Source organism: Salmo salar, chromosome ssa22 (assembly GCF_905237065.1).
Source record: "Salmo salar chromosome ssa22, Ssal_v3.1, whole genome shotgun sequence".
Taxonomy (NCBI): domain Eukaryota; kingdom Metazoa; phylum Chordata; class Actinopteri; order Salmoniformes; family Salmonidae; genus Salmo; species Salmo salar.
Window position 1 is genome coordinate 30,802,501 of NC_059463.1, and position 12,230 is coordinate 30,814,730.

A 12,230-nucleotide genomic window follows, 5' to 3' on the forward strand; every position below is an offset into this window, starting at 1 on the left:
TCATATTATATATATATATTATATGTTATATATATATATATATATGTTTATATATATATATATATATTATATATATAATAATAACATTTATCAGTATATATATATATATGTTAATTTTATATATTATATATATTATATATTATATATATATATATATTTATATATATTATCAAATATATATATATATATATATTGCTCAGTTATAATATATATATATATTATATTAATTATTTATATATATATTATATTATATATATATTATATATATTATCAAATATATATATATATATATATTGCTCAGTTATATATATATATATATATTATGTGCTCAATTATATATATATTATAGGTTATATATTATATATATATCTATATATATATTATCGATATATATATATTATATATTTTTTATATATATATATATTATTATTATATATATATAATTATTATATATTATATATATATATATATATTATCGATATGTATATTGTAGTGTTTATTATATATATATATTATCATTATATATATATTATATATATTATTATTTATAGTTATATATATTATATACATATTATTATTTTATATTGTAATTATATATTATATTATAATATATTGCTCAAAGTGTATATGTATAATATATTATCAGTTATTATTTTTTCTATATATTCATTATATATATATTATCGTTATATTATTATATTATAGTTACGCCATCGCCATGCATATATATATTATATATTATATATATATAGATTTTATTATTATATATATATATATATATTATACAGTTATATATATATATATTATATATATATATATTAATATGTATAGATTATATTATATATATATTGTAGTGTATTTTTTTGCTACTATATGCTATATATATATATTACCGTATATTTATAATAATATATATTATATATATATATATATATATATATTATATATATTCTCTATGTGCTCAATATATATATGTGCATATATATTATATATATTATCTTATTATTTATTTATATTTAAATTATATTTTTTAGTGAATTATATATTATGTATGTGTTGGGTGTGTTGTATGTTTATCGGGTTATTATACTTTTATATATATTATCCAGTGTATATGTCCAGGGTGTGTATGTAATATGTTGGCGCTATCAGTGTATGTATATATTATATAATATATATATATAATAATATTGTTTATATATCCAACAGGGAAGGAGGGCGAGACGGAAAGACGGAGGACCCCAGGATAGTGACCGTAACCCCGGCCCCTCTCTCTCTCTCTCTCTCTCTCTCTATATATATATATATATATATATTATATATATATATATTTTTTTTTTTTTTTTTTATATTTTATTTTATTATTTATATATATATATAGTGTTATGTATGTGTTGTTATAATTTGTGTGATTAATATTATTATTATATATATATATATATATATTATTATATATATATATTTATTTTTTATTAAATTTTTTATATAATAATACTATTGTTGTGTTAATATTGTTTATATATTATATTATATAATTATAATATATATATTAATATTTTTATATTTTATTATATATTTTTTTATTTTTTTTTATATATATATTATTTTATTAATAATTACTAATTATGTAGTCATGTAAAAAGAAATATATTGTTTAATAATATATTAATGGCGAAATATATAAAAAATAACAAAATAATAATGTAATAAAAAAAAAAAATAATAATAATAATATATATATAATAAATAATATATATAATATAATTATAATAAAAATAATATAAATAATAATAATATAATAATAATCCATATAATAATAATTTTTTATTAATTCTATATAAAAAATAATAATAACTAATATTAATATATATATAATTAATAATAATAATAAAGAAATAATGAATAATAAAAATAATAATAATAATTTAATAATAATAATAATAATAATAATATATAAATAATATTTTAATAATAATAATAATAAATATAATAATATATAATAATAATAATAATATAATATATAATAATAATAAAACAAAAATTTTATATTTATATAATAATGAATTTTTTTTAATATTTTATTAATTAATAATAATAAAAATAAAAAAATATATAATAAAATAACTAATATATAATAATAATATATAATAATAATAATAATAATAATAAAATTATAATAATGAATATAATATAATAAAATTATTAACAATAATAAAGCGGCCAAATATTATTATATCTTTATTATCATTTTTTTCTCTTTCTCTCATTCCTCTCTCCTCTCTTCTCGCTCTCTCTTTCTCCTCCTGCTCGGTTCTCGCTCTCTCTCTCTCTCTCTCTCGCTCTCGCTCTCACCTCTCTCCTGCTCGCTCTCGCTCTCTCTCTCTCTCCTGCTCGCTCTCGCTCTCTCTCTCTCCTGCTCGCTCTCGCTCTCTCTCTCTCCTGCTCGTTCTCGCTCTCTCTCTCTCCTGCTCGTTCTCGCTCTCTCTCTCTCCTGCTCGTTCTCGCTCTCTCTCTCTCCTGCTCGTTCTCGCTCTCTCTCTCTCCTGCTCGTTCTCGCTCTCTCTCTCCTGCTCGTTCGCTCTTTCTCTCTCTCACCTCCGTTCTCGCTCTCTCTCTCTCCTCTCGCCCCCTGCTCGTTCTCGCTCTCTCTCTCCTGCTCGTTCTCGCTCTCTCTCTCTCCTGCTCGTTCGCGCTCTCTCTCTCTCCTGCTCGTTCTCCGCTCTCTCTCTCCTGCTCGTTCTCGCTCTCTCTCTCCTGCTCGTTCGCTCTCTCTCTCTCTCCTGCTCGTTCTCGCTCTCTCTCTCCTGCTCGTTCTCGCTCTCTCTCTCTCCTTTTCTCTCTTTTTCTCGCTCTCTCTCTCCTGCTCGTTCTCAACTCTCTCTCTCTCTCCTGCTCGTTCTCGCCTCTCTCTCCTGCTCGTTCGCTCTCTCTCCCTCTCCTCCTGCTCGTTCTCTCTCTCTCTCTTCTTCGTTCTCGCTCCTCTCTCCTGCTCGTTCTCTCTCTCTCTCTCCTGCTCGTTCTCCTTTCTCTCTCTCCTGCCTCTTTCTCAGCTCTCTCTCTCCTTGCTCGTTCATCTCTCTCTCTCTCTCAAATCTTTTTTTTTATTTTTAATTTTCTCTTCAAACTCTCTCTCTCTCCTGCTCAACCCTCTCTCTCTCTTCTCTGCTCACTCACACTCTCTCTCTCCTCTCGCTCCGCTCTCTCTCTCTCCTGCTCGTCTCTCTCTCTCCTCTCTTCTCGCTCTCTCTCTCTCCTGCTCCTTCTCTCTCTCTCCTCATCTTCTCTCAACTCTCTCTCTCTCCTCTCTCTCGTTCATCTCTCTTCTCACTACTCCTGCCATTCTCCTCTCTCTCTCCATAACAGTTTGTAGCTCTTTCTACTACCTGCTCAGTTTCTTTCGCTCTCTCTCTCTCCCTCTCGTTCTCGCTCTCTCTCTCTTCTTCTCAATCTCTCTCTCCTTTCACGTTCTCTCTCTCTCTCCTGCTCGTTCTCGCTCTCTCTCTCCCTGCTCGTTCTCGCTCTCTCCCCTGCTCGTTCCTCTCTCTCTGCTCGTTCTCGCTCTCTCTCTCCTGCTCGTTCTCGCTCTCTCTCTCTCTTCGTTCTACATCTCTCTACTCTTCTCTCTTCACACTCGCTCCCTCTGCTTAAAATGAATAATAATAATATGTAGAATAATAATAATATGTAGACATGTGAATATGTAATAATAATAATATGTAATATTATAATATATACAAAAACCAATAATAATAATAATAAACAATAATAACGATTGTTACTCTTCATTAACGTTATTTTCTTTTCGTTTAATTATTTTCTATTTATAATTATTTTAATAAATATAATTTTTTTTTTATAATTATATTTCTTATTATTTCTTTATGTCTCTCTCTCTCTCTCCTGCTTGCTCTCGCTTCTCTCTCTCTCTCCTGCTTGCTCTCGCTCTCTCTCTCTCCTGCTCGCTCTCGCTCTCTCTCTCTCTCTCTCTCTCTCCTGCTCGCTCTCGCTCTCTCTCTCTCTCCTGCTTGCTCTCGCTCTCTCTCTCTCTCCTGCTTGCTCTCGCTCTCTCTCTATCCTGTTCTCTCTGTCTGTGAATATGAAAGTGCAGGTTGTGTAAACTCTGACATTGAGTCATAGTAGAGGAACTTTGTGGTGAGGGCCTCTATGGAGAAATGGAAAAAGCCTCAGTCCTGGTTGAAACCGACTGTTGTATCTGCATCTGCAGGGCAGAGGGAGGGAGAGTTGCCAGTACCAGATCTAAAGCACAGCATAGCTATCATTACTACTGAACACAAGGCATTATGTAGCAGCAGCACACTAGCCTAGACTCACCTTCCCATGAGTTGATATTTGGTAGCTGACTTGATTAATGTGATTATAGCTGTTCTTTAATTTCCATCTAATGACTGTAGGCTAATTCAAACACTGATGGAATGGTGGCCTTTTGTCATGATAAATCGTCTGCTCCTATGAACGTCACATGTTGGTGCTCATGGGTCCTTTTCCATGGAAATGCCCAGTACTACTTCTGAGTTATACTGTTTACTTTCTATCCTTGGGCTGCCAATGCCACTTCACCATATTCCTTCATCCAAATAAGGAACAATCCAAATTGTGCGTGAGGAGTTCCTGAAGGGGAAAAGCAATATTTGAAAAGGGGGGAAGAGTGACATGCTGCTCGCTGTCTGTTTCCCTTGTGCATGAATATTTTAGTGAGTGTGTTTTGACAGGCTTTCCGACAGAGCTGTTTTAGTATGCATGTGGGGTGTGCAATTAATGTCTCCTCACAAGCGGAACGGATGAGAAGATCGAGAGAAAAAAGTAGGTTTCAACCCCACCAGCAGGGGAATGGAGTCTCAGTCCTCTCTGTCTGCCTGCCTTCCCTTGGGGAAAGGATGTCTGATAGATACAGAGCTGGAATGATCTTCTAACGCCTGCCTCAAACTCTCTCTTTTGCTTATGTTACAGTTTCAACACCATGTCTTACAGGTCTGCCAACGAACTGCCACTTAACTGAGCATGTTTGTCAATGGCTCTTTTGGTTAGAGACATTCCTTAACTGCTCCAATGTAATGCAGCAGCTGAAGAGAGGTTATCATACACTCATACACTGTCAGTCATAATACAGGCTAGCTTAAGCTCTATTAGTTGACCCCTCGTCAACCAGTGCATAGGCCTACTGTTTAGAAGTATTTCGGGCCTTATGCATTGTAAGATTTTAAGAGCAATGTTTGAAGGTTATAAATGTCTTATTATGGCTGTTCATGTAATGGCCCATCGTTTACCACTAGATGGCAGTGATGGCATGCCTGTAGTAGAGGGATCTTTTCTGGAGGACACAAACACACACACACACACACACACTATTAGCATAACTAACAGGATTCCGGTTGCATATATGCATTGCAGGTCATTTTGATATTAGGTTAAGCATCTTAATTTGACCTAGGTCTATAGCCAGTGTGTCCAATATTAATCTGCTGTGGTCACTCTGCGGTGACTGGCATCCACCCATCTCTATGTCAGGGCATCACAGTCAGACAGCACCCAGACAGCCAATTATCTTTAGGCCTGGCTGGCTCTTTGTCCTGGCTGCACAGTGATGGGCGGGCGGACAGGTGGCTGGTCTGTGTGTGTGTGTGTGTGTGTGTGTGTGTGTGTGTGTGGTTTGCTTTAATTGGCTTTAATGCTCTGATCTCATTACCACAAAGGCATGGGTGTCCTAACAGGGTTGCTGACAGTCACGGGTCAGGTCTCAGGTCAGTCTACCTCATAGCAGAGTGGACAGGTAAATATGTAGACCACAGTGATGTCATCGTTTACTCCGCTTATTAGACTGTTTGAGTGGAGACACAGCAGGTCTATGGTGCTCTTCAGTGTGGTAATAGGGAGAGGTCCAGCGGAAAGCAGCCAGTCTACCTGTCTGATTCGATTGGCCAGAAGCATTAAGCCTACATGGGAAATGGCCTGGAATTAAAAGCTTGTTTCAAAGTTTATTCGCTACGTGCACAGGATACAACCGGTGTAAAACTGTACAGTGAAATTCTTACCTTGAGAGCTTTTTCCAAACAATGCATTGATAGTAGTAGTAATAATAATATACACTTAACAAAAATATAAACACAACATGGAAAGTGTTGGTCCCATGTTTCATAAGTTTAAATAAAAGATTCCAGAAATTTTCCATATTCACAAAAACCTTATTTCTCTCAAATTTTGTGCACAAATTTGTTAACATCCATGTTAGTGAGCATTTCTCCTTTACCAAGATAAATCCACCTGACAGGTGTGGCATATCAAGAGGCTTATTAAACAGCATGATCATTACACAGGTGCACCTTGTACTGGGAACCATAAAAGGCCACTCTAAAATGTGCGGTTTTGTCAAACAACACAATGCCACAGATGTCTCAAGTTTTGAGGTAGCATGAAATTGGCATGCTGACTGCCGGAATATCCACCAGAGCTGTTGCCAGAGAATTTAATGTTCATTTCTCTACCATAAGCCAATGTCGTTTTAGAGAATTTGGCAGTACGTCCAACCGGCCTCACAACCGCAGACCACATGTTACCCAGGACCTCCACCTGCGGGATTGTCTGAGACCAGCCACCAGGACAGCTGATGAAACTGGGTTTGCACAAATGAAGAATTTCTACACAAACTGTCTCAGGGAAACTCATCTGCGTGCTCGTCGTCATCACCAGGGTCTTGACCTGACTGCCGTTTGACATTGTAACCAACTTCAGTGGGAAAATGCTTACCTTCGATGTCACTGGGATGGTGGAGAAATGTGCTCTTCATGGCTGAATCCCAGTTTCAACTGTACCGGGCAGATAGCAGACAACGTCTATGGCGTTGTGTGGGTGAGCAGTTTGCTGATGTCAATGTTGTGAACAGAGTGCCCCATGGTGGCGGTGTGGTTATGGTATGGGCAGGCATAAGCTACTGACAACGAACACAATTGTATTTTATCGATGTGCATTCAAATTGCCAGAGATACCGTGACGAGATCCCGTGTGGCTCAGTTGGTAGAGCATGGTGTTTGTAACGCCAGGGTTGTGGGTTCGATTCCCACGGGGGACCAGTACGGAGAAAAAATGTATGAAATGTATGCATTCACTACTGTAAGTCGCTCTGGATAAGAGCGTCTGCTAAATGACTAAAATGTAAATATAAAATGAGATCCTGAGGCCCATTGTCGTGCCATTCATCCACCGCCATCACCTCATGTTTCAGCATGATAATGCACAACCCCATGTCGCAAGGATCTGTACTCAATTCCTGGAAGCTGAAAATGTCCTAGTTCTTCCATGGCCTGCATACTCACCAGACATGTCACTCATTTGAGCATGTTTTGGGATGCTCTGGATCAACGTGTACGACAGTGTGTTCCAGTTCCGCCAATATCCAGCAACTTCACACAGCCATTGAAGAATAGTGGGACAACATTCCACAGGCCAAAATTACCATCCTGATCAACTCTATGTGAAGGAGATGTGCTGCTCTGCATGAGGCAAATGGTGGTCACACCAGATACTGACTGGTTTTCTGATCCACTACTTTACTTTTTTTTTTTTTAAGTTATCTGAGACCAACAGATGCATATCTGTATTCCCAGTCATGTGAAGTCCATAGATTTGGGCCTAATGAATTGATTTAAATTGACTGATTTCCTTATGAGCAGTAACTTTGTAAAATCTTTTAAAATTGTTGCATGTTGCGTATATTTTTGTTCAGTGTAGATAATATATAAACTATATATAAGCAAGTTAAAGCGTACTGTTAGCTAGCTAAAGTTAGCTGGCTGGCTCACTAGCTAACATTACGTGTATGATCTGTTTAGTAATATTATTTGTATCTCAGAAAGCCATTTGCATTCCTAGTTATAGCCAATGTTCCCTCAAATGTTTTCTGCCACTGAGCAAGTTTTAGATCTGCTGAACGGATTCTTGAACGTTGTGAACATTCTGCCACTGTGGCTTGCCATCAAAAACAACAGAGAAAAATGCATCCCATAACATTTTAACATGGAAGTAGCCTACAGTAGCAGCAAATGTGTGGTGTTCAATGTAGGCCTACATTCCATGAGACTTTTGAAAAAAACAAACATGCAGGACTTGACATTAATAACCTGTTTATCCACTTGTCCTTCGGACAAGGTGACTCAAAATGTTTTTGGTTTGTTTGATACAAGAAACCACTTTACAAATGAAAATTCATTATTATTGCCAAACCATTATTACAGAGAATCAGACAAATTATGCTACGCTCTGCCTATTGGCTACTTAACTTAATCAAGACCATCTCAAAATACAGCACTGCCCCTTTAAGACATAAACAAAGCTCTTTACCTGACATGCTTTTCAAAGATGGCTAGAAATGCAAACATTTTGTGCTCTTGTAGGAAGCAACCACTCCCCCATTGTTGACTAGAAATTGCCTATAACTGGGAAAATAACTAACTTTCGAGCAAATATGAACAAATGTGCACAGATGGCTACATGCAGCTTTCGCTTTGATCTCAAAACCAGCGCATCTACTCGCAATAAACACACTCCAGTTCAAAGTGAATGGCACAGATCCATACAGTGCCTTGGGAAAGTATTAAGACCCCTTGACTTTTCCACATTTTGTAACATTACAGCCTTATTTTAAAATGGATTAAAAAAATCCTTAGCAATCTACACACAATACCCCCATAATGACAAAGAAAAAATCTAAAATACCTTATTTACATAATTATTGAGACCCTTTTCTATGAGACTCGAAATTGATCTCCAGTGCATCCTGTTTCCATTGATCATCCTTGATGTTTTTACAACTTGATTGGAGTCAACCTGTGGTAAATTGATTAGATATGATTTGGAAAGGCACACTCCTGTCTATACAAGGTCCCACAGTGGACAGTGAATGTCAGAGCAAAAACCAAGCCATGAGGTTGAAGGAATTGTCCGTAGAGCTCCGATGCAAGATTGTGTCAAGGTACAGATTTGGGGAAGGGTACCAAAACATTTCTGCAGCATTGAAAGTCTCCAAGAACACAGTGGCCTCCATCATTCTTAAATGGAAGAAGTTCGGAACCACCAAGACTCTTCCTAGAGCTGGCCACCCGGGCCAAACGGAGCAATCTGGGGGGGAAGGGCCTTGGTCAGGGAGGTGACCAAGAACCTGAGTTCCTCTGTGGAGATAGATGGTTGTCCTTCTGGAAGGTTCTCCCATCAGGCCTTTATGGTAGAGTGGCCAGACAGAAGCCACTCCTCAGTGAAAGGCACATGACAGCCCGAGTTTGCCAAAAGGCACCTAAAGGAATCTCAGACCATGAGAAACAAGATTCTCTGGTCTGATGAAACCAAGATTGAACTCTTTGGCCTGAATGCCAAGCGTCACATCTGGAGGAAACCTGGCACCATCCCTACGGTGAAGCGTGGTGGTGGCAGCATCATGCTGTGGGGATGTTTTTCAGCGGCAGGGACTGGGAGACTAGTCAGGATCGAGGGAAAGCTGAATGGAGGAAAGTACAGAGATCTTGATGAAAACATGCTCCAGAGCGCTCAGGACCTCAGACTGGGGTGAATGTTCACCTTACAACAGGACAACAACCCTAAGCACACAGCCAAGACAACGCAGAGTTACTTCGGGACATGTCTCTGAATGTCCTTGAGTGGCGCAGTCAGAGCCTGTACTTGAACCCGATCGAACATCTCTGGAGAGACCTGAAAATAGCTGTGCAGCGACCCTCCCCATCCAGAATGGGAGAAACTCCCCAAATACAAGTGTGTCAAGCTTGTAGCGTCATATCAATAAGACTCGAGGCTGTTATCGCTGCCAAAGGTGCTTCAACAAAGTGTTGAGTAAAGGGTCTGATACTTATGTAGATGTAATTTCTGTTTTAAATTGTTATACATTTGCAAAAATTCTAAAAACCTGTTTTTGCTTTGTCATTATGGGGTATTGTGTGTAGATTGATGAGAAAACACCCAGATGTAATCAATTTTATAATAAGGCTGTAACATAACAACAAAATGTGGAAAAAGTCAAGGGGTCTGAATACTTTCCGAATGCACTTTAATAAATTGACCATCTCGGCCTCAATTTTTAGCCAGTTGTTTTCCTAACTACTTTTTGCTGCCCCTTTAATTCAGCCTGAAACAGCCCAAAGTCATAAGATATCTGCAGTCTTTCCATTGTGAACCCCTATTAGTTTCAATTTCAGTCAGCCTGGGAATGTCTTGTCTTTGTCGTGGGCCTATTGGGGCGGGGGGGTTGGATTAATTGCTTCCAATCAGCCACCTTAACAACAATTGCAACCGACAGGCCGTCTCTCATCTCACACAAAATGGTGGGGAGAAAGATTTGATGTCTGGGTCTCTTTGACTGACTTTGTCCTTCCTGTTCTCTCAATCTCCTCTCCTCACTGTCAGTGTCATTTGACTTTGATTTGCTCTTTGTGGATGGATATCTAGTCTACTCCATAGCCCAATTCTTATTAGGCTAACACATGGAGAGAGTCGGACTTCACATAGACCCTTACAATCATGGCATGTAGTATTGCCTATCAACTGTAGTGCAGTGCAGCTTTGGTTCACAATCACACAGCCTCTAAGCTCCATCCATCCCATCACAACAGTCAGTCAACACACAAACTGCACTGTACTGGAGCCTGATCACACAAGATTTATGGGGGCAGCAACTTTCAAAATATATGAGCGAACAAGCAATATTTTATACACTACTCTGAAGATGATGTCCCACGTCATCCTGTTTCTGTGGAACTTTTACATATGTTGGACTACACAAACTAACCAAGAAAGATGAAATTGCGAGGGCATTGCTGTAGTTTGAAACCAGCAGTGCTAAATCAACCTAGAATGAGGACACTAACGGTGTCCCCACTACTGTGACAGGATGGGTGGGGAATCCTGCCACCAGAACCCGGAGAGGAGAGAAACCCACCCTACTGTGTGTTAGGCTGAGAGAAACCCAACTGTGTTTACCTACCCTGTGTGCTACTTCAGCATCAGTCAAGAGGTGCCGGTTTCCCATAGCCAGATTATGCCTAGTCCTGTATTAACAATATTTCTAAATGAAGAATCTCCATTGTGATTTTTTTTGTTGTCCAGGACTAGGCTTAATCTGGGTCTGGGAAACTGGCCCAAACTGTGGTGTTAAGTGGACATCATGTAGGCTCCCCATAGACGGTGAGCTGATGATCCATTCTTTAACCGGCCTGTTAACCAAGGATTCATCAGGAGACTAAATGACCTCATGCCACATTGCCAATCCAGACTAATATTTAGATTTGTAGTCCTGCCTGGCTGTTAAATTGTCATGTGTGATACTTGGCTAGGCAGAGTGCATGGGGCTCCATCATTATGTACATCTCTTCTCTTCTTGGACTGTAATACAAAGGTTAGGCTTTTCTCCTCCTAGCTGAAAAACAAGTATGTGTCTGTGCCCCCGCACTGTCCTCCCTAAAGCGCTAATGCTTTAGCGATGAGCCATTGGAAAATGGGCTGATTTTGAGAATAATTAATTCCTAGAAGTGATACCCGGGAGGGAAGAGCAGCAGAGAGACCGGGAGCGGGGAAGATGAGTGTAAATCCTCATTACATGTCTGCTAATAATGAATTACCTATGCCAGCCATACCTTTTTATTGTTGGAGAGCCCTCATCTGTCAGAAAAGGCCCTCACACCTCCAAGCAAAGAAATGCTTTTGAAATTACTTTTCTTCCCAACAGCTCTCAGGAGACCTGGTTTAGAGAGGAACTGGGGTGGAGAGAGAAGGAGAATCGCACCATTTGTGAGAGGATGCGTCTGCATTAGGAAATAATGAGCATTCTAAAGCATGGGCAGGAGCATAAACAACGGTTGTTAAAGTTGACTGGAGGGAAAATTGAGGGACCTCTGGCAGTTTGCGTAAACTCTAGCTATGTTTTTGGTGGTGTTGATGTGATGGAGCTTACACCGTGTGATGTGCTGAATTAGTTTTCTGAGGCTTGGCGATGCAACTTGACAACTACACCGTCCAATTACGGCGCGGATAGCTCCACTGTCTTCCCATTAACCAACGAGCCAGTTGTTCGCCTGGGCCAATATAAGGGCACTGTCAACTCTCCTCAGCCTCTTCTTTGGATTGATGCCTAGCTCAAGAGCCCAGTGAAGCCAGCTCTGTGTTTCAGAGCAACTGTTGGTTGCAACTGTGGTTGGCTTTGAGAACACAGCTCTCTG

At 38.2% G+C, this 12,230-nt stretch overlaps 1 protein-coding gene and 1 non-coding gene across 3 annotated transcripts in view; both read left to right on the forward strand.

The window, feature by feature from the left end:
* LOC106583187 (testis-expressed protein 264 homolog) overlaps positions 1-12,230 on the forward strand; it is a 146,693-nt gene that overhangs the window by 25,932 nt on the left and 108,531 nt on the right. The gene's annotated exons all lie outside the window — the stretch shown is intronic.
* trnat-ugu (transfer RNA threonine (anticodon UGU)) lies at positions 7,010-7,085 on the forward strand. The gene has a single exon. It is a non-coding gene; the product is annotated as a tRNA-Thr (tRNA).